Raw genomic sequence first — 22,292 nt, 5'->3', positions numbered from 1 at the left:
TTCATATACATAAGTTGTCAACCACAAAACCAACAAAACATTCAGTAAAATTAAGAAGAAAAAACAAACAACATTTTGTTACTGTTTCCAGCAATTTCCAGAATGTCCAAAAACTAAAATTTGGGGAAGCTGCTACATTTTCACATCATGCTTGCAAATGATTCTAAAATTGGATAGTAGTCACTACTTTCTCTGTATTTGCTATGGCTCAAATACCACAGGCTATAATGAAGCCCTATGAATAATTCTCCATTTTAGTAAAAGGATAAAACCAATTTCTCAGAGAATAAAACAAGGGACTGTTGAATGTCAACAGTTTATAGGCCAGAGCTTATTATTTCTATGGCTCAACATAAATTTCTCAAACTCCTTCTTGATTAAAAACCACAGAAATGTTAAGAAAAACTCAACTTACATAGTAAATTCATATTTTTTTAAATCAGGAATATAATCCTTAGGGTTTCCATAAAACACACACCAGTACAGCCAATGAATTCTCTGCTCTATGCCAAGCAGAAAACTCTGAAAAGATCAGAAGCGACGGGCACCTGGGTGGCTCAGTCAGCTAAGTGTCTGACTTTGGCTCAGGTCATGATCTCATGGTTCACGAGTTCAAGCCCTGCATCAGGCTAGCAGCACAGAGTTAGCTTTAGGGCCCCCCCCTGTCTCCCTCTCTATCTGTCCCTCCTCTGCTTGAGTGTGTGCGCTCTCTCTCTCTCTCTCTCTCTCTCTCTCAAACAAAAACAAAAACAAAAACCAGAAGTGAGAAGCCAGTGATTTTCATCTGCTTACACTTTCAAGAAATAAGATTAACTTTTTAAACATCTAAACGTTGGTAAGGCAAGGTATAAATTCTCCCCATAACATTGCACTTCTGTCCTAAGGCAACAAATCAAATGGCTATGAAGAGCATTGTACCTACCATTCAACACCTGCCTTCTTCAGCAGAGAACTCACATTATGTTGGCAAATGCAAAAAGCTGTACTATTATTTCCAGAGGCTGCAGAGTTCTGAGAACTGTTTCCACAATCCTCATGCCCCAATCTATACAAAGTACTTACAGTTGAGAAACCGGTTACACTGAGTATGTAAACGTGTTAAGGATCAGACAAAGAGGGTAGCAAATATAGGGGCCATACTATGTTTGTGAAAAATTTTAAAGAAATCAAATTATTTCCTAGTACAATTCCTAATAAGCTGTTGAGAAATGATCTTAGAAAAAACACTTGTATAAATTTATTCTAATGCTCATAATCCAGAAGAACACCAGGTTATGATAAAGGCATTTTAAACTAAACACATTCATTTCAGCATTCTCACTCTGTGGCCTAGCTCTGGAAATATTTCAGTGAATTGCTGCATTCAGAGGCATTTCTAAAAATGAATAAATCATGCCAAATTAACAAAACATAAGTTTGTGAGAGAGAGCAGGCACATGTAGGGGAGGGGCTGAAAAAGAGCAAGAGAGAATCTTAAACAGGCTCCACGCCCAGTACAGAGTTCCACAGAGCTCAACTCAGGCCGGGACTAGATCTCACAACTATGAGATCATGCCCTGAGCTGAAATCAAGAGTCAGACACTTAACCAACTGAGCCACCCAGACACCCCAATAAAATACAAGTTAGAAAACAAAATCAACTTTTTTTAAAGCCCTAGGAGGGTTTTGTTGGTTTTGGTTTTTGAGTTTAGCAGATGATTCAAAGACCATGTTTAAAGTACAAGTAGCTTGAGGACAAGTCAAATCTGGAAAGTCTACAATTATTAAAATGTAACTACCAGTACTTACTGTATAATTTTAAGGGATCTAAGTCCTCTGCTTCAAGGTCCATCTCCCACCTTAAAGCCTAATTTGAGGCATAAATGTTTGTCTGGAAATGCTACTCGACCAAATTCTAGAGATAGACTAGGACACTCACTGAACACTTCTCATCTTATCACAGTTCATTTCCTGAAAGATAGGGTTTGATTCCTTTGAACCCTGGTAAGAAAAACAGATTAGGGGTACCTGGGTGGCTCAGTTGGTTAAGCGTCCAACTTTAACTCAGGTTATGATCTCGTGGTTCAAGAGTTTGAGTCCTGCATCAGGCTTTGTGCTTGACAGCTCAGAGCCTGGAACCTGGTTCAGATTCTGTGTCCCTCTCTTTCTCTCTGCTTCTCCCCCGCTCGCGCTGAGCCTCTCTCTCTCAAAAATAAATGAACATTAAAAAAATTAAAAAGAAAGAAAGAAAGAAAGAAAGAAAGAAAGAAAGAAAGAAAGAAAGAAAGAAAGAAAGAAAAAAAGAAGAAAGAAAGAAAGGAAGGAAGGAAGGAAGGAAGGAAGGAAGGAAGGAAGGAAGGAAGACCAATTATAACAATCCTGATCAAACCAAGTAGCTTTTCAGGAGTTCGGCATACAAGAATCAAAAAGTCCTAATACCTTATGTCTAAAAGAGTCAAGAAGCAGTGGGCGAACTTGGACTCAAGGCTGACTTTGTTTCACCCTCTCCTACATCAGCCAAGCCAATGTGCCAAATAAATCTTAACTATTTATTGCCTCTCTGAGGAGGAAAGCACACACACACACCCCAAAAATGTAAATACTTCAATCACGTTTTAAATTTTCTTCAAAAATGTCTCAACAAATCAGAAGTTATAATTAGACACTCAGAAAAACCTCATTTGAGTTTTTCTTCAAATACTATCTTATATTTCACTTGGAAATATTAAAGTGGTAAGGCAAAAATACCTAAGGTAGCCAGCACGCTGGCGTTAAATACGGCTTTAAGAACTTCTTAAAAATCTATCTAAAACCTAGTTTCTTTTTTTCTTTTTTAAGTAGGCCTCACACCCAGCAGAGCCCAATACAGAGCTTGAAGTCACGACCCTGAGATCACGATCTGAGCTGAGATCAAGAGTCAGACACTTAACAGACTGAGTCTCCCAGGCACCCCTAAAACTTAAGTTTCTGAGAATGTAGCCAGCAATGCATTCTGTACAGCTGAAACTGATTTCAGAAAGTATATTTCAATCAAGAGAACTTATAATTTTACAAGCTTCACAATTTATTCAGCTCTCCTCTTCATTACCTCACAGCCTTGTTAGAATCAGTCTAAAGCAGGTAATATTCCTATCTCTTCCTTAGATGAAGAAAATGTGAAATTCAAAAGACTTAGTCTCAATTTAAAATAAGCAAAACAAACAAAAAATTAAAATTCTCAGACTGTAAATTACAGCTCTATTATAACTGATTCAAAAAATAAAAAATATAAGGGGCGCGTGGGTGGCTCAGTCAGTTGAGCGTTCAACTTTGGCTCAGGTCATGATCTCATGGTTCATTAGTTCGAGCCCCGCATTGGGCTCTGTGCTGACAGCTCAGAGCCTGGAGCTTGCTTCAGATTCTGTGTCTCCCTCTCTCTCTGTCCCACCCCTGCTCACACTCTCTTTCTCTCTCAAAAATAAACAAACATTTAAAAAAATAATTTAAAAAAAATATTTAATGCTATTGCTATTATACTACTTTGAAATAAATATTGTTTATAAGTAATGCATCATACCTGTATGTGGAGGACAGAAAAATACATACCATGTCTTATATATTGCAAGCAATTTATTCTTCATATTTAAAAGATTTTTACTTCACTTCTAAATAATTAACAGTTTCATTTAAATTCATTACCTTAGACCAGTTTTATTTCTACTGCTTTTTCTAACTTGGCCTTTCTTTCTATCCTTTAAATGTTATAGAATATAACATGTATCAAAAATATATAATCTGCTATCCAGAAAGCTAACTCTTACAATCTGCAACAAATGGATAAGGATTTAAGACAAATACAGTGAAGACTCGATAAATTCCTTTTAAGTCATTCTTTTTTACCTTCATTCCAAAAACGTTCTCTCCAGAGTTAGTAATAAATGCAGGTTGGATAAAATCTCAACGTGGGGTGCCTTGGTGGCTCAGTCGGTTAGGCTTCTTACTTCGGCTCAGGTCATGATCTCACGGTTCATGAGTTCGAGCCCTGACGCAAGCTCTGGAGCCCGGAGCCTGCCTTGGATTGTGTTGTCTCCCGTGCTCTCTGCCCCTCCCCCACTCGCAGTCTGTCTCTCTTAAAAATAAATAAACATTAAAAAAATATTTTTTATAAATCTCCATGTAAATAGAAGACTGAACTATAAACCATGACTCACTAATTCTGAATATTAGTCAATATGAAAGAATTCCTATACATCAAAATAATCTGGGCACAACTCTAGAGCTAAAATTCTGTTGTAATTTTATCTAGCTGCCTTGAGTTTCTCCCTGTTTTGAAAAGAGTGAGTAAGAAGAACTGGTGCAAGAGCTTTGAAAGTCTGCATCTGCGGGTGCCTGGGTGGCTCAGTCGGTCAAGGGTCCGACTTTGGCTCAGATCACGATCTCGCAGTTCATGAGTTTGACCCCCGCATTGGGCTCTGTACTGACAGCCCAGAGTCTGGAGCCTGCTTCAGATTCTGTGTCTCCCTCTCTCTGACCTCCCCCACTCATGTTCTGTCTCTCTCTCTCTCTCTCAAAAATAAACATTTAAAAAAAAATAAAAATAAAAAAATAAAAGTCTGCATCTGGCATTAGTGACCTGATTACACTAGTGTGCCTATATTTTTTTAAGGTGCCTATATTTTTAAAAAATTTTTTTCAATGATTTTTGAGAGAGACTCAGAGCGTGAGTGGGGGAGGGGCAGACACAGGGAGACACAGAATCAGAAGCAGCTCAGAGCTCAACAAAGGGGCTCAAACTCAGAGTCGTGAGTTCATGACCTGAGCCGAAGTCAGACACTTAGCCAACTGAGCCACTCAGGTGCCTCTAAGGTGCCTGTATTTTTAAATAGCCTTTTACTTACTGACATCTAAAGTTAAGATTTACTTATATTTCTTTCTCCTCTACTTGGCATGTTTTATAACATGTAAAGGTTAAATAATATATGGGAAGCACATAGTGTTAGCCTGAGACAGAAATGTTACCTATTACCACTTGGTATACAAGCAATGGTGGTTCTATTGATTACAATAATCAGAAACTATTCTAATAGTCCCTAAACCTCCAGCCTAGGTTTTTCAGAGTTCAAAGCCTAAAGCTCTTAACCACTAAGTTACTGTGTTCAAAATTAAGCACTAGGTTCCAAAGTACAGATCAACTGTGAAAGACCTTGTTTATCTTTCACATTACTTAGAATAACATTAGCTATACACGATCTTATTCATTTGCTCTTTGCAAAGTGTCTACATATTCCCAGAGATCCTCTGCAGAACCTGCATGGGGCAATTCTGAATGCTTTACCCATTAGTCTATAACTTGGACTTATGCATGATATCAACACACCGCTAAAGTACCTACAATTAACCAATGTAACTTTTTGGAAAATGCCTCTCTGCTTGGACTTATCATTTCCTCAAAAAGTTTATTTTTATTTTGCCAAGATAGGAGAAATTAGATTTAATATCAAAGATAAGAGGGGCATCTGGGCGGCTCATTTGCTTAAGCACCCAACTCTTGATTTTGGCTCAGGTCATGATCTCACGGTTCATGGGATTGAGCCCCGTGTTGCGGAGCGCGGAGCCTACTTAGGATTCTCTCTCTCTCTCTCTCTCTCTCTCTCTCTGCCCCTCCCATGCTCATGCACATGCTCACACTGTCAAAAATAAACTTAAAAAAATGAATATCAAAGATAAGAGAAAATAAGCCAAATACCATGTACAACTTATAGTGACTTGATACTTAAGGAAAATAGGTAATATCCTAACTCACTGCTCTTTAAGTAAAATACAGATAAAAGCTGTACAGAGTTGGTTTTTTTTTAACGTTTATTCATTTTTGAGAGAGAGAGAGAGAGAGAGAGAGAGAGAGAGAGAGAGAGAGAGACTGAGTGGGGGAGGGGCAGAGAGAGGGCGACACAGAATCTGAAGCAGGCTCCAGGCTCTAGGCTGTCACCACAGAGCCCGACGTAGGGCTCAAACTCATGGACCCTGAGATCATGACCTGAGCTTAAGTCAGACGTTTAACTGAGCCACCCAGGTGCCCCGGTACACAGTTTTAAGTGTATGTCAGTTTTCATTTTAACCAGTAAACTAATTAAGTATTTTAATATTTAAGTATCTTTCTGATAAATCAGAAAATTAGAAAATAAACTGTGAATATAAAGTAGGACAAATGGTAACAATGAAATTAAGTAGTTCATAATTATTAATGACTAACAGCCATTCTGATCACAATACAATTCCAAAGATGTTTCTCTACTGAATTTTAATTACTTAATTGTATAATGAAGCTTTAAAGTAACAAAAGGCAACACAATCATTTTAGATATCCTTCTACTATGCTCATTTTTCAATATCATCTATCATATAAAATTCCAAGCATAAGAATTGGCAAAATCTGAGGAGCCTGGGTGGCTCAGTCGGTTAAGCATCCAACTCCCAGTTTGGGCTCTGGTCATGATCTCACTATTTCATGAGTTCAAGCCCCACAACATGCTCTGTGCTGGCAGTATGGAGCCTGGTTGGGATTCTCCCTCTCTCCCTCTCTCTCTGCCCCTTCTCCACTCACTCTGTCTCACTCTCAAAATAAATAAACTTAAAAAAAATTGGCAAAATTACCACAGAAAACTTTCCAAAGACAGAAGTCCCTCCATTAAATGATAAATGTTTAAGATAAAACATTAGGTGAGTACCCCTAATCACCCCAAGCTTTAAAGGCTTCAGTGTAGGCTCACAATCCTCACCCAAAGCACTTGCATAAACTGGGTCCACTTTACACATGAGTGATAAGGATATTTCCTGGAAGTTTATGAAACACTGATTAGTGGGGCGCCTGGGTGGCTCAGTCGGTTGGGCAGCCGACTTCAGCTCAGGTCATGATCTCGCGGTCCATGAGTTCGAGCCCTGCATCGGGCTCTGTGCTGACTGCTCAGAGCCTGGAGCCTGTTTCAGATTCTGTGTCTCCCTCTCTCTGACCCTTCCCCATTCATGCTCTGTCTCTCTCTGTCTCAAAAATAAATAAATGTTAAAAAAAAAAATTAAAAAAAAAAAGAAACACTGATTAGTGGTGAAATAAAACATACTTTAGAAAGAAGAATCTTAAACTAAATCCCTAAATCAAATATTGAAGAAAAGTTTTCACATATAAAGTAATAGCGAAATGATTCATTACCACCTTACAGGAAAAAAGAATACAGGCAATAAGTATTTCTATTTAAGTCAACAAAAGTTTAGGAAAAAAACTCTTCAAAGAGGATATACCTGAGGGTTCTATGAAAAATGAGTACTTGGACAGGCAAATTAGTTTAAGTCTTGGATCCCTGCCCTTAAATAATTTCATAATTTAGTTTAAAAAGTAATAAGGGGGGGGGGGTGGGGGAGAGGCACCTGGGTGGCTCAGTCGGTTAAACATCCAACTCTTGATCTTGGCTCAGGTCATGATCTCAGGTTAAGCCCCGTATTGGGCTCTGCGCAGACAGTGCAGAGCCTGCTTGGGATTCTCTCTCTCTCTTTCACTCTGCCCCTCCCCTACTCTGTCTCTCAAAATAAAGAAATAAACTTAAAAGTAAAAAAGTAATAGATTAGGAGGGGTTAATAATAGAAGGAAATAAAACTACTATGGATCATAAAGAAAAGTATAAAGTGGATGGCATTCCCAGAATTCTAACACAAACACTAAGTGTGCAGCATACTAGAGGTTAAATTCTAGGGTGAAGATAGGGTGTAGGATGGAGTCAAAATTACCCTAGAAAATCCCTCTAATCTTTGCCTAAGTAGATGGCCTGTATTTAGGGTATTTATTTACTCCATCTCTCTGCACCTTCTTCTTTAAAATAAAGATCATAATTTACTACATCATCAGGTTGTTAGGAAGATTAAATGAATTAAGGCCAACTTTTAAAAGAACATGGCAGGTAGTAGTCAGTCAGCAAAGGTAAGCTATTATCTATAGGGACCATTTAAAAAACAAAAGATCTTTAAACAAAAGAATCCCACTTAACTGTGCCATAGTCAAACTATAAGGCTTGTGAGAATTGAGAATAACAAAAGAATAGATTCACTTTTTTCAAATACAATCAAAATCTCACAAGAACATATACTATGAGTAACGGTAGCTGAAACTGCCTGCACTATTAAAAATCTTTTTTGGTGGCAGAACGAAAACATAATTGAATACTCATATTTTAATGTGCTTATAATGCAACTTCACTATTCACTTCTCCTTTAAGCTCATTCCTTTCTTCTGTCCAGCTTCGGTCCACCTGAGACATTTGGTGATCAATTTTTCAAAATTTTCCCAAACTTCCTTTAGTAAGTGTTTTGTTTTTTTTCTTTTCTTTTCTTTTTTTTTTTAATTCAATTGGTCACATAATCCTGGAAAAAATCATTCTCACACATAAAATGTTTCTGACAGACATGCTCAAATACTTAAGAAATCAAATGTCATCTCATCCAAGCTAGGAAATAATATGTCTAGTTTGGGAAAGTCTTAGGTTACAGTTTTCCAACCAGTCCAAAAGGGCACTCTGATGCACTGCAAGGTGGTGTGTGTGTCAATATTTTGAGTTTCCTCACTCCTCTTTCTCAATTTCTGACCACAAATTGGCAACTTCATCAGATGACTGGGCAGCATAAAGGCACATGAGGAAATGTGACACTCTACCCTTCTAGAAGTTAGCAAGCAGGAGCTGCCCAAGTTTATAAAAGATTGTAATTTTTAAAAGGTAATCAGTTTAAAAATAGAAGTTAAAAATTAGCTAGTTCAAAACAATATGTTAAAGCAATCAGCTCCACAGTAAAGGACCTCTGAGAACAATTTCATTTTTAATTCTTGACACAAATTAGTTTTTCATTTAAAGTCACTTTGAACTCTTTTTTAGCCAAAGTTTTACTTTTCATCTCCAAACCTGTCAGTTTCTTTATTGAGGCAGCAACTGCTAATTTTAAAATGAACAGACCCTTGGGGCGCCTGGGTGGCTCAGTGGGTTGTGTCTCACTTCAGCTCGGGTCATGATCTTGCAGTTCAGGAGTTTGAGCTCCACATCAGGCTCTGTGCTGACAGCTCAGAACCTGGAGCCTGCTGCAGTTTCTGTGCCTCCTCTCTCTCTCTCTGCTCCTCCTCTGCTCATGCATGTTCTGTCTCTCTCTTCCAAAAATAAACATTAAAAAAAATTTTTTTTTAATTTTTAAAATGAACAGACCCATTTACAAAGTATACCATTAACACAAGTACCAAAATATACCTCACACAAATGAAATATGGCCTATGATCATTCGGATGGCCAGGTAATAAAGATGGACACGTAGTCAAAGAGGAAGGAAGGGAAAACAAAAACCACCCAGATACCTCACTCTGCTGAGTTAATGCCTGGAAATGACTTTACCTTGTACCACCAAATTTCTTCTTTTTTTTTTTTTTAACTGTAAACTCTGTGCCCAATGTGGGGCTTGAATTCACCACCCCAATATCAAGAGTCGTGTGCTCTACCGAGCCAGCTAGGGATCACTAATTTCTATTCCACATAAAAGGCATGAATTTTAGTGGCAAATCTTGCATAATCAGCAATTAAAAAATAGCATCTGCCTTCCTCAAGAATAAAGACATGATATATAAAATAAGTAAATCCACTATTCTGCACATTAGCACAGGCAGACACTGGAATTTACCCTTGACATAGGAGGTATTCCTTCATGTTTACAACTTGTCAGAACAATTTCAGGAAGTAACCATCTGATTCTCCTATAATTCCTTCCAGAGTCAATGGCTCTCACATAGAAAAGATTTCCTTAGTCTTTCGCTCTACCCTCAAAGGTACACACCTTGCTTGCTTTAAGAACTTGGAAGAAACAAAAAAAAAAAAAAGAACTTGTAAGAATTATAGCTAAGGCACCTGTAAAATCGACAGTAACTTTTTTTCTTCAGGAAATATATATTTTTAGTTTATTCCTTTGGGGGAGGGGGTGGGGCAGAGAGGGAGCGAGAGAGAGAATCCCAAGCAAGCTCCGCACTGTCAGCACAAGCCTAATGCGGGGCTCAATTTCACAAACTGTAAGATCATGACCTGAGCCCAAGTCGAAAGCTGAGCCACCCAGGTGCCTGAAATACTTTTCAGAAAATATTCTTTTTAATGTTTTTAATGTCCATTTATTTCTGAGAGAGAGGAAGAGACAGAGTGTGAGCAGGTGAAGGTCAGAGAGAGAGGGAAACAGAATCCAAAGCAGGCTTCAGGCTCTGAGCTGTCCTCAAGAGCCTGACATGGGGCTTGAACTCACAAACAGTGAGATCATGACCTGAGCCAAAGTCGGACACTTAACTGACTGAGCCACTCAGGCACCCCTCTGAGAGTATTTTAAATCAACTTTTCAAAAATAATTTTCTTGGGGCACCTGGGTGGCTCAGTCGGTTAAGCATCCGACTTCAGCTCAGGTCATGATCTCGCAGTCTTTGAGTTCAAGCCCCACGTCCGGCCCTGTGCTGACAGCTTGGAGCCTGCTTCTAATTCTATGTCTCCCTCTCTCTCTCTCTCTCTGCCCCTCCCCCCTCATGCTCTGTCTCTCACTCTTAAAAATGAATAAATGTTAAAAAAATTAAAAAAAAATAATTTTAAGACAAGGATATGTGCACAGTCTTCCCTGTAACTAGACCATTAATTCATTAAAGCTTTAAATTATACCCAGCTACTCTACTATAGGATTAAAAAAACAAAACATGAAAATATAACCTATATAATTATATATCAAAGTATGAATGCCTTAGGAGAAGAACTATATGTTTTTTCTACATCTTGTTACACTCCATCATTCGATATGGCACACCCTGCATAAAATTAGGTGCTCAAATATCTGAATAAAATATTAATGGAGAAAAGACATAATTACAATATTTATCCTAATTTTTTTCATGAATACTAAATCACTACCTACCATATAAAAATATTAGCATATAATCTAAGGATCCAGATATTTCCATATATACTGCACCCAGGCATAGAACTGAGAAGAAAAGAATAAGGAGCACTATTCATTCAATTTCTAAGAACCTACTTGCAACTGCTAGTTGCTTTGAAGAATATAAAGTTCAGAAAGGCATTGCCCTTTGCCTTCCAGAAGCTTTTAAAAAAAAAATTGTTTTTTTAACGTTTGTTTATTTTTGAGACAGAGAGAGAGAGAGCATGAACGGGGGAGGGTCAGAGAGAGAGGGAGACACAGAATCTGAAACAGGCTCCAGGCTCTGAGCAGTCAGCACAGAGCCCGACGCAGGGCTCGAACTCACGGACTGCGAGATCATGACCTGAGCCGAAGTCGGACGCTTAACCAACTGAGCCACCCAGGCGCCCCCAGAAGCTTTTAAAGTAGAAGAAAAGAACCATCATTTACCAAAACTGACTATGTGCTAGGCACTGTGCTAAGAGCTTTCAGGATGACAAGCAATCCTACAACAAAATGTGGCAGCCTTCTTTGGCGGGGAGGGAGGCAGTGACATATAAAACTATTAATTTGCAGTGTGGAAAGATCACTTCTAGCTTAGTGGAAGAAGAGGCAGACAGTTAAGGATAACTTCACCGTAGTATTGGAACTAGAAGGAGTAGCATTTCAATAGATAAATGCAGAGGCAAAACAAAAGCCAAACTGTATCAAGGAAGTAAGAGTAGAGGAAGAGTCTGGAAATGAGCGTGTAGTACAGTCTTTTTAGCTTTTTACACAACTTTGTTTCCCTTTTATTTTAAATCTTCATACTTAATGATTTTACAAACATACCCATTATAAATAGCAACCCCTCCCCATCCTCGGTACCCTCTAAAACTTTTACCCTGCTTTATTTTTTCTTTAGCATCTAAATGATATTTTTTGATATTTTTTTAAATATCCTTTCTTTGCTTTACCTTTCCCTTCTTCCCCCATCTAACCCCACCAAGTAACCTATGTTAACAACCCAATAATATTCTTTCTCCATGCTTATAATCTCATACAGACGTCATAAGCACATACATACACAAGCTTTTCATGATAATTTATATTTTCCAACCTACTAGTTTTTTTAAAAGATACAATGACTAATTACCAAATACATGTTCATGGGGAGCGGGCTTAAAAATATGGAAAAATACAAAAACTAACCTAGAGATGGCTCTTGCCAACATTTATGGACATATGATCCAATCTTTTCTATGCATATATACTTGTAAATATTGTTCTTTATAAAGATGAGATCTTTTTATACTAATTTTAGTACCCTCCTTTTTTCACTTTATAGATCTTATCACTCAGGATTAACTGAAATCATCTTTCACTGGTTGACTGAATACACTTTATTTTTTTTTGTAAATTTTTTTTTACTTTATTTATTTTTGAGACAGACAGAGAGCATGAACAGGGGAGGGTCAGAGAAAGAGGGAGACACAGAATCTGAAACAGGCTCCAGGCTCTGAGCTGTCAGCACAGAGCCCGAAGCGGGGCTCGAACCCACGGACTGTGAGATCATGACCTGAGCCGAAGTCTGACACTTAACCGACTGAGCCACCCAGGCGCCCCTGACTGAATACACTTTAGATTAAAAGGATGAAAAAAAATAAAAAATAAATAAAAGGATAAAAGTTTTTTATTTTTTTTTAACCTTTATTTATTTTTGAGACAGAGAGAGAGCACGAACAGGGGAGGGGCAGAGAGAGAGGGAGACACAGAATCTGAAGCAGGCTCCAGGCTCTGAGCCATCAGCCCAGAGCCCAAGGCGGGGCTCGAACTCACGGACCACGAGATCGTGACCTGAACTGAAGTCAGATGCTTAACCGACTGAGCCACCCAGGTGCCCCAAGTTTATTCTTTTCAAAAAAGATGAGTCATTAATTGTGTGATATCTCTCTAAAGAGCATTACATACAAATACATTTATAAGGGTGAAAAAAGTCCAAGAGATGCAAATATAGCCAACTTCTAAGCTTCCTGTTTGCTCATTAGATTTAATTAGCAGTAAGAAAAAAGCTTAGCACCCCTTCACATCCGTTAGGATAATTATTGTCAAAAAAGGAAAAATAAAAGTGTTGACAAGGATATGAACCCTTGTCAAATTGGAACCCTTGTGTATTACTGGTATAAATGTAAAATGGGGCCGTTGCTATGAAAACAGTGGCAGTTCCTCAAAAAGTTAAAACCAGATTATCATATGATCCAGCAATTCCACTCCTAGTACACTCAAAAGAACTGAGAGCAAAGACTCAAACAGATACCTATAAACAAATATTCATAACAGCATTATTCACAACAGACAAAAGGTAGAAACAAGAATCCACCAACAGATGACTGTATAAACAAAATATTTAACATACAACCACACCCACAGAAACATTATTCAGCCATAAAAAGGAATGAAATTTTGATACATGGTACAATATGGATAGACTTTAGAAACACATTAAAATAAACCAGATGCAAAATCACAAACACTGTATGATTTTCCCTTACATGAGGTACTTGAAATGAGCAAATTCATAGACAGAAAGTAGAATTTACCAGAGGCTGGAGGTAGGGAGGAATGGGGAGTTATTGTTTAATGGGTACAGGGTTCTCTTTGGGATGACGAAAATGTTCCGGAAAGAAATAGTGGTGATGGTTGCACAATGCTGTGAATGTAATATAATGCCACTGAATAGTACATTCAAATACGGTTAAAATGGTAAATTTTAGGTTGTATATAGTTTACCTGTCCCAGGCCCCAAAAAGCCTGAGGGGCCCACTTCACATTGTCAGCTAAATATTAGTCATAAAGGTCATGATTTCTACTCTCACAATTCACAATTGCACTCTAATTCCAGTCTAGACTAACACGAAGGAAGGTAGAACATCACGTATCCCCTCACATTCTCTCTGTTTAAAATGCTGTTCCGTGTATAAAGCCTATGAATGCAGAAGGAAACAGCCAGCATGACAAGAGTGCTTGAGCCCATGAATCAAGGGAGGAGGTGCTAAAGCAGGCAAACATCCTCAAGGAGCTGGCAGTGAGAACCCAGAGCAGTCTACAAATAATGCCTCATAGAAGGGAAGCTAAGCAAAATAACTTCGTCAACATATATCCTAAGTAACAAAGTTCTGAGTACAAGTTTAGTAAGTATATCCTTTTAATAGTAAGCATTTGTGTGCTTGTGATGGGCAGTAGGAACTAAGTCCACAGGTGATTAACCTCTGAATCTCCACTCATTCAATTAATGTTATGTAATCAAGACAAAGTTTTAAGAACTGGGAATCATAACCAAGAGTAAGATATGCTCCACCTTTAAGGAAATTAAGTCTAGCCAGAGCTGTAAGACATCTACACAAAAATTCAATTCAATAAACACTATTTAGCACCTTCCAGTCAACGAAATGGCTGCAATCAGGTGTCAGCCATTATGCTAAACTCTGGGTAGTCAAAGTTAAGATACAATCTTCTAGAGGGGCGCCCAGGTGGCTCAGTCAGTTAAGTGTCTGACATCAGCTCAGGGCATGATCTCACAGTTCATGGGTTCGAGCCCCGCTTCGGGCTCTGTGCTGACAGCTCAGCGCCTGGAGCCTGCTTTGGATTCTGTCTGTCGGGAGATCAGAGCCCCACAGGGGGCTCTATGCTAGGTGTAGAGCCTGCCTAAGACTCTCTCTCCTGCTCATGCACTCACTCATTTTTTTCTCTCTCAAAAACCCTAGAATTAAGTGTTGGAAAATAGACACAACACTTTCACTGAAGCACCTGGGCCTGGTTCCTCAGCCTCTGAAAGGGAAAAAATTTTAACAAATATTAATAAAAGAGAAATTGCATATTGAGTAGGAAGCATTAATTTCAGATTATAATCTAATGGGATGGTGAGCTCACAAATGGTTATATGATAAAGGCCATAAGAAAAATAAATGCAAAGGGTTTTATGGTGGGCCTCAAGGAAGGAAACATGAGTGAGAAAAAGAGAAAAAAAGAAAAAGAGAAAAAGATCAGGAAATATTTAGAAGATGGGTGTTCAAAATGGCTCTTAAAAGAGGAACAGATAAAAGTGAGGAAATTGTGTCACTCTCTCATTAGGATAAGGTCGCAGAAGGCAGGGATCTGCCTTACTCATCCTGCACGAAGCACAATGGCCTGCACCTACGTAAGTGCTTAAAAAAAAAAAAAAAGTATGAGGAATCTCTATTAGTAAGACATAAAAACAAGAACTGCTTAGTCTAATAGGCAATGGAAGACCAGCACATCTTCACTATATTGTTATTATCACAAAATAGGATACATAAAAACCCCATTATTTCCCTCCATGAAAGAAAGCTGGGTAGCTGGGGAACAATGGGGGAGGTAGAATTACTCTGCACAACTTTATTTACTTGGTCTAACTTTCTGTATCCTTTGACTTTTGTGGCATGAGACAGTATTATCTATTCAAGAAAATTAATAAAATTTAGTTTTTAAGAGGATGGCCTGAGTGGCTCAGTCAATTGAGCATCTGACTCTTAACTTAGGCTCATGTCATGATCTCATGGTTCATGGGTTTGAGCCCTGCTTCGGGCTATGTGCTGACAGCGCCTGTGGAGCCTGCTTCGCATTCTCTTTCCCTCTCTCTTCCATTCCCTCTGTTGCGCTCTCTCTCCCTATCAAAATAAATAAATTTAAAAAATTTTAATTTTTAAGAATCTGCACAGTAAGAAAGTGAATCTGACAGTAATGTGGAGAAAGCCCTGGCATATTAAGAAGAAAAAGGAGTTTCCTTTAGAGGTTCTAACAATACGTAAAGCAAATAGTAATAAAAGCCTGAATTAATCTGGAGAAAGCAGAAAATGGCTGAAAGAAGCTCAAAAATATAGTTGTGAATGGAATCTGACAGTGACTGTTTGGAGTAAACATGAAGACCCACACCATGAATACAATTAACTTTATTAAATGTATTTTTCTATCATAAAAGTAACATATTCAGAGAATATAGAAAGTATAAAGAACATTATCCTTATTTCTACTCCTTAACAACCATTGTTAACATCTACATGTATTTTCTTCCTATATGTAGGTTTTGAGATTTTTTTTTAAAACAGCTTGAGATATAATTCACATTCCATACAAATCAAGTACCTGAAATGTAAAATTCAATGGCTATTATATTCAGAGTTGCACACCATCTCCACAATCAATTTTAGAACATTTCATCACTCCCACCAAAAAAAAAAAAAAAAAACAAAAACAAAACAAAAACAAAACACAAAAACAACTATCACTGCCCCTGACCACTCCCCACTCCCTCCAGTCCCTGGCAACCACTAACCTACATTCTGTCTCTGGATTGGCCTATTCTGGACATTTCATATAAAAGGAATCATACAAAATGTGGACTTTTATGACTAGCTTCTTTCATTTAACATGTTTGCAAGGTTTATACATGTTGGAGAATGTATCAGTACACCATTTCTTTTTACTACTGAATAACATTCCACTGTTTTTTTTTTATATACAACTGTAATCATTCCAGATATGTAATTTTGTGTTCAGCATTTTCCATTTCATCAATGTTTCATATAATCCATACTTAATGACAAGTATAGTGCTCCATCAAATGGCTGTACCGCAGTTTATTTAATCACTTTTTAAAGTTTATTTATTTTGAAGGGGGAAAGGGAGGAGAGAGATAACAAAGAAGAGGGAGAGACAGAATCCCAAGCAGAATCCACACTATCAGTGCAAAGCTCGATGCAGGGCTAGAACTCACAAACCTGGAGATCAAGACCTGATCCAAAGTCAGCCACTTAACCTACTAAGCCACCCAGGTGCCCCTAACTTAGTCATTATTGTTGGGCTTTTGAACTCTTTCCAGTCTTTTCTATTGTAACAAATTCTCTTTAATGAAAATGATAGCTCCTTTCTGAATGATCTTCTGGATCCAGAGAAATGCCTCTCCTAGAAACTCTGAGCTTCTTAATGAGATTTGCTACAGAAAACAAAAGTCACATCCTTCCAGGGAAAATTCAGAATTTCATCCATCCCAAATCTAGGTAAAGGGCAGATGCTAAAAGCTGCCCATGGCTAAAAGGATACCTCAAAAATACCTAGATTAAGATCTGTCTGGCTCAGTCAGTAAAGCATGCGACTCTTGATCTCGGGGTTGTAAATTCAAGCTCCACATTAGGGATAGAGATTACTTTAAAAAACAACCAATAAAAAAAAAAAAAGAATGAAAAGTCATCATTTTAAAGACACTGACATAAACATTAACTAGGCTGACTCTTCCATCAGAAATGTACATGGATTGGGGACACCTGGGTGGCATCCGACTTTGGCTGAGATCATAATATCACGGCTTGTGAGTTCAAGCCCCACATCAAGCTCACTGCTGTCAGCCTCTCAGCCCGCTTCAGATCCTGTCCCCTTCTCTCTGCCCCTCCCCCACTTGCACTCTCCCAATAAATAAATAAATAAATAAATATTTTAAAAAGAAAAAAAAAGGTATATGGATGAAAAAAGGTAAACACTTTGTCCAAATGTGATGCCTACTACTGGGCAACTTCAAATAATCAGATCACTTTTGCTTTCCATAGCAGGATGAAGGAAAATAAATAGGAAAGAACACCTTGATTACAACAGTAAAAATGTTCTTATGCTTGTTATTTTATGACAATAAATGAGATCCAACTGGTAGAAAGAGGAGGAAGAGGACACCTGTACAGTCCACAAGGTCCTCACCAGCAATTAACATACTGAGTTCCCCTAAAACAATGTCCTTGCCTGCTGCTTCCCATTCCTTAACCAATGCAAACAATCTAAAAATCACAACGATTTTACAATTTGAAACTAGCTTTAGTATTGCTAATCCCCACCAAATAAGATCCCTTAGAATCTGGTCTAAAAATAAAACTATGTGTCAACTGTTCCTCAAGAAAAACTATGTACACTGATTGGAATGTGAAGCAATTAACACTTTGTGAGTGATTTGCCAAAGAGACTTCAGATAGCCTGGGCCAAAACCAATAACAAAGAAACAACACCCACTTGACATTTTCCTTGGTTAAACTGAGATTTTAGGAGCAATTTTAGAAGAAAGGCTAACAGATGTGAAGTTAAACTCTAAAATCATTGAGAGCTACACAAGTATTATAGGAGAAATGGAGGAACAAAATGATTCAACCACTGCAAAATAAAAAATGAAAACTTTAATATGTAATTAAGGAACTTTTACTCAACTTTTAAGGCAAGAATACCTAGTCATTACAATTGTGAGGATGATAAGCAAGGTAGTTTAGCCTTATACTAAAAATACTAACTAAATTGTAACACAAACATCTAGGGTTACATTTAGCACCTAGTCAGTTTAACAAATAGGAATTTTTCGCCATTGATACACATACATAAACATTCATATACATACAAGATAAGGTAACCTAAAATTCTACACAACCTCATCCTAAATAAGCCCAGTATTCCTTGGTTTTCTAATTAATTTAGTCAAGGTGAGCAATTTTCCAACCATAGTTTTAAAGAAATGATTTCCACGATCCGTACAATTTGAAAAACGAAAAACCCTTGCAAGTTCCATTTTGTGGTTTCATAACCCCCTACTGTCACACAGTCCACTGCCTTTCAAAAGCAATATTTAAAATTCTCTTCTGCAAGTCAACATTAAGGCATGCTGTTTGGTTAACAAGCTCCTCCCAAGATCAGGATTATTATATATGGCCTATTATGTTCCTAACATGCAAACAAAAGCCCTCCCTCATGTAACATTTTTCTATTTTTAGGAAGTAGGTTACTAACAAAGTTTTATCTGAAATTAAAATGTAGTATCATATATTTACTAACAAAGTACCTGAGATAGTAATTTAAAGTTACTAATTGTATTTTCCATTTAATAAGTCACTACTGCTTATGGAAAAGCCAAATTTAACTTCTAACAAGTTGTTTAAACTTCAAAGCAAACCACCTACTTTGGATTTCACAAATGGCATGTTTTAAACTAACTACAACTAGTTTCAGAGCAGTTGTAATACCAAACTTGATGTTTAATTACCCACTCTCCATTTCATCTTTTAGATACTTCTCATCGCAAATGACCAGTTTAATGTTTCCCTGTTTTCTGCTAAACCAAATCCGATAAAATATGCTCTAATGTATTTCACTGAAGCCTTCTACTTTGAAGGCTTACACTCTTCAACTGACAAGAGTTTTAACAAGGCTAAGCAACTGCACTACAATTTCTAATCACAAACACCACATACCTAAAAGATAAGCTTTTCCAGCAGAAACAGTAACAGGTTTATTTTCCCAAGTATCCAATGTTCAACTGGGTCAAATGTTTCTGTTGCATTTTAAACAGCTTAGCCCTTGAAGTGATAAGGGTGAAAACAAGCCAAAAGTATCTTAATGTTCTTCAGTGGCATATAATCATCACAACCCTAGACAACAAACTTAGGAACTTCAAGCTGAAGTGTTAAGACAATAATAATCACTGTAGCATAAGCATTAATCACAACAATACAACAATTTGGGGTAAATTATGTTTACAGAGCTGAAGACTTTAGAACAAAATTGGAAACCACGGAATCTATGCAAATAAAGTTTACTATATACAACACACTTAATAAATTAAAAATACTTGCATTCTACACTTTTCAGCTTTTTTATATAATCTTCCAATTTCTACATGACCGGGGAGCATGGTTTTTCTTGCCAACAGCCATTTAAAATGCAGTATTAGCAGCGTGCACTATACGTACAAAGTTTTACTGGTGAGCAAGTAAAACCTCAGAAGAATCTCTTGCAGAAACACCTAGAATAGGAGCTCAGTTCATTCACCATTGTGTAAGTGCAAAACATTTGACATAAAAGCACTTAACCAAAAATGTTCTTAAATGGGTTTAACAAAGTAAGTCTTTTCAATTACTATCAGCTTCAATATAAAGACAAGGGATAAAAATACTTATCAGAAAGAAAAAAATAGCAATACTCCTTTAATCAAATTATATCAACTAGTTCACTCTGGAACAAAGAGCCTTCGCAATCTAGACAAATATTCTTTTAGACACCCATCTCTCACCACTTCCTTCCTGCACCCTAGAGTCTCTGCTGCACCCCAAACTCATCCCAACTCCTGCATGTCTCTATGCCTTTGTACCAGCGGTTTCCTCAGCTTAGAACGCTCTCCCCTCCTCCTCACCTGGTGAGCACTTACTCACCAAGTCCAAAACTGGCCGCAAAAGTTCCCTCCGGTGTCCAAGCTGCCTCAACTCCTCCAGGCAAACTAGCCATTCCAAATTCCCACAACACTTGGTAAGTCCATCCTTATCACAGCGCATTGTTTTCACGCCTTGGGAGCGAATGAAGAGCAGGCTCCCTCCGCTCAGCCCACAGAGGACAAGGCAGGCAGAAACACTCAAAGAACGTGAGCTGAATTCATCCCTGCTTAGATTAACTGACCCTCTAGAACCCGGTCACATCTCAAGGAGACATGGGGGATACTAACATTCTTCCCACCAGAGAAATGAATACCAGAGGGCACACCCAGAGCCCTGGAAAGAGAACAATGAATGAACACAGCCGCCTTTCCCCTCAAGATGTCCAAACTCCTCTTTCTGGGCATCGACTAGCTGCAGAACCTCTGCAGCTGCACAACCGAAGCGTCCAGACGGCTCTCTCTTCACACAAAAGACAGCCCTGGATCTTCACTCCAAAGCATCCCAGGGCCAAACCTCAGCATACGCATCCCAAACCTTTCATTAGTAACCCACGGAGTCCCGAAACCCAAGGCGAGGCCCCTATGCCTTTGTGGTGGGGAACTGACCCACTTCCGCCTCTCGTCCCCCATTCTTCTCGTCCTCCCTGTAAGAGTGTCACTTGAGTGACAGACTCTGAGTGAGGGTGCAAGCCCAGGACCCCTCCGCGCCCAGAAAGAAAAGGAATTCGTCCATCTGAATGACAACACGGATAGGGGGCAATTCTGGGCAGATTTTCCCATTGCCAAAATATAAGGAATATGCACCGAGTACAGGGGTGGCGCTAGCACGGTTCCCCGAAACACAAGAAAATTTGAGTGGGGATGTGGAAACTCGGCTCGCCGGCCATGACACCGGGCCCCAGGGCTCCCGCCCGCCCACCGCCACCCGGGGTGACAGCGGCCTTGCCCAAGCCCTCGACCCGGCAGCCGCGGGGTCGCTCCATCAACGCTGCCCAGGCCGGGCCGCCGAGGAACCCGGCCCCTTCAGCCCCGCCGCCCAGCTCCCCCGGCATCCAGGGCCTGGCCCTGCCGCCTACCTGAAGGAGCCGAGCCGCCTCCGTGTCCCGTCGTCTGCTGGCGGCGTCTAGTCCGCTCCTCCTCCCCGCGGTGGGTGAGGGAGCGGGAGGCGGTCACATTCGGCGTGTCCCCAGCCCAGGGGACGGGGCCCCGGGCAGTCCCCGCATCGTCGCACTCGCGCTCCGCGCCTCGGGGCACACGCCCCAAAGCCCGGCCAGCTGGCCCTCTTCCGGGCCCTAGGAGAGCGGCAGAGGAGCCCTCCTGTCTCACGCCCGTCCTCGTCTTACTCCCGCCATCTAAGATGGCGGCCCCAACGCCCGCGACGAAGAGACTCTCGGGCGGCCCCGGCAAACGAGCCCTCCACTCGGTGCTCCTCCTCCCGACCTGCGGCGCCACCGGCTCTCTGCTTCTGCGTGAGCCCGCCTGGCAGCAGGCTTCAAACTTGGCTCGGGCATCTATCACTCTAGCCTGAACTCAGGCCCCGCCTCCCAGAGAAGGGGCGTGGTCTTGCCTTCTCGTTGGTCGCCATTTCGGACTAGTGGAGAGCGGAGGACCGGTTACTGGGCGGCTCTTGGGGTCAGGGGTTGGCAATCGAGAAGTGGCGGGGTTTGTACTCTCCGGAGGTGTCTGAGGGCTAGCGAGAGGGGAAGGCTAGCCTGCCAGCATCACAAGGCCTAGAGATAAGCAGACGTACGGGAGGACACAGCAAGCTGTGTACAACTTTGGCGCGTTCTATCGGTAGTCCAGCACGTAGAAGCGACTCAGCCACTGACCAGTTGTGGGGAAAGTCCTTCAGGTTTTCTGAGCCTCAGTTTCCTCATCTGTAGATTGGGGTCCTTTTTCCCCTCAGGTTGGCAAAAAGTTAAAAAGACTGTTAGTAGCTAATCTGGTACAAAGTACATGAAAACCTATTGTGTCCCCTAATTCATCGCTGGCAGGAATGGTTATGGGGAGGACAATTTGGCATTGCCCACTGACTTTTTTTTTTTTTTTAGTGTGTATACCCCCTCCTACCAGCAATTCCACCTTTAGGCACTTAATTTTAGAGAAGTGTGTTCACATGGGCACAAAGAAGCATGTACTAAGATGT

The 22,292-nt window shown here is 39.6% G+C and overlaps 1 protein-coding gene across 2 annotated transcripts in view; it reads right to left on the bottom strand.

Moving 5' to 3' along the window:
- The window catches only part of RAF1 (Raf-1 proto-oncogene, serine/threonine kinase), an 82,091-nt gene extending 60,474 nt beyond the window's left edge, over positions 1 to 21,617 (bottom strand). The window contains exon 1 of one of the 2 annotated variants that reach the window (XM_027042673.2): positions 21,223 to 21,617. The gene's annotated coding sequence lies outside the window, so the exon portion shown is untranslated. The remainder of the gene's footprint in view (positions 1 to 21,222) is intronic. The other variant, XM_027042674.2, reaches the window with a different exon arrangement.
- Between the last annotated feature and the right edge of the window lie 675 nt (positions 21,618 to 22,292).

This window comes from Acinonyx jubatus, chromosome A2 (assembly GCF_027475565.1).
Source record: "Acinonyx jubatus isolate Ajub_Pintada_27869175 chromosome A2, VMU_Ajub_asm_v1.0, whole genome shotgun sequence".
Taxonomy (NCBI): Eukaryota; Metazoa; Chordata; class Mammalia; order Carnivora; family Felidae; genus Acinonyx; species Acinonyx jubatus.
The sequence above is the reverse complement of the archived record's forward strand: the minus strand, read 5'-3'. Positions and strand labels throughout refer to the sequence as shown.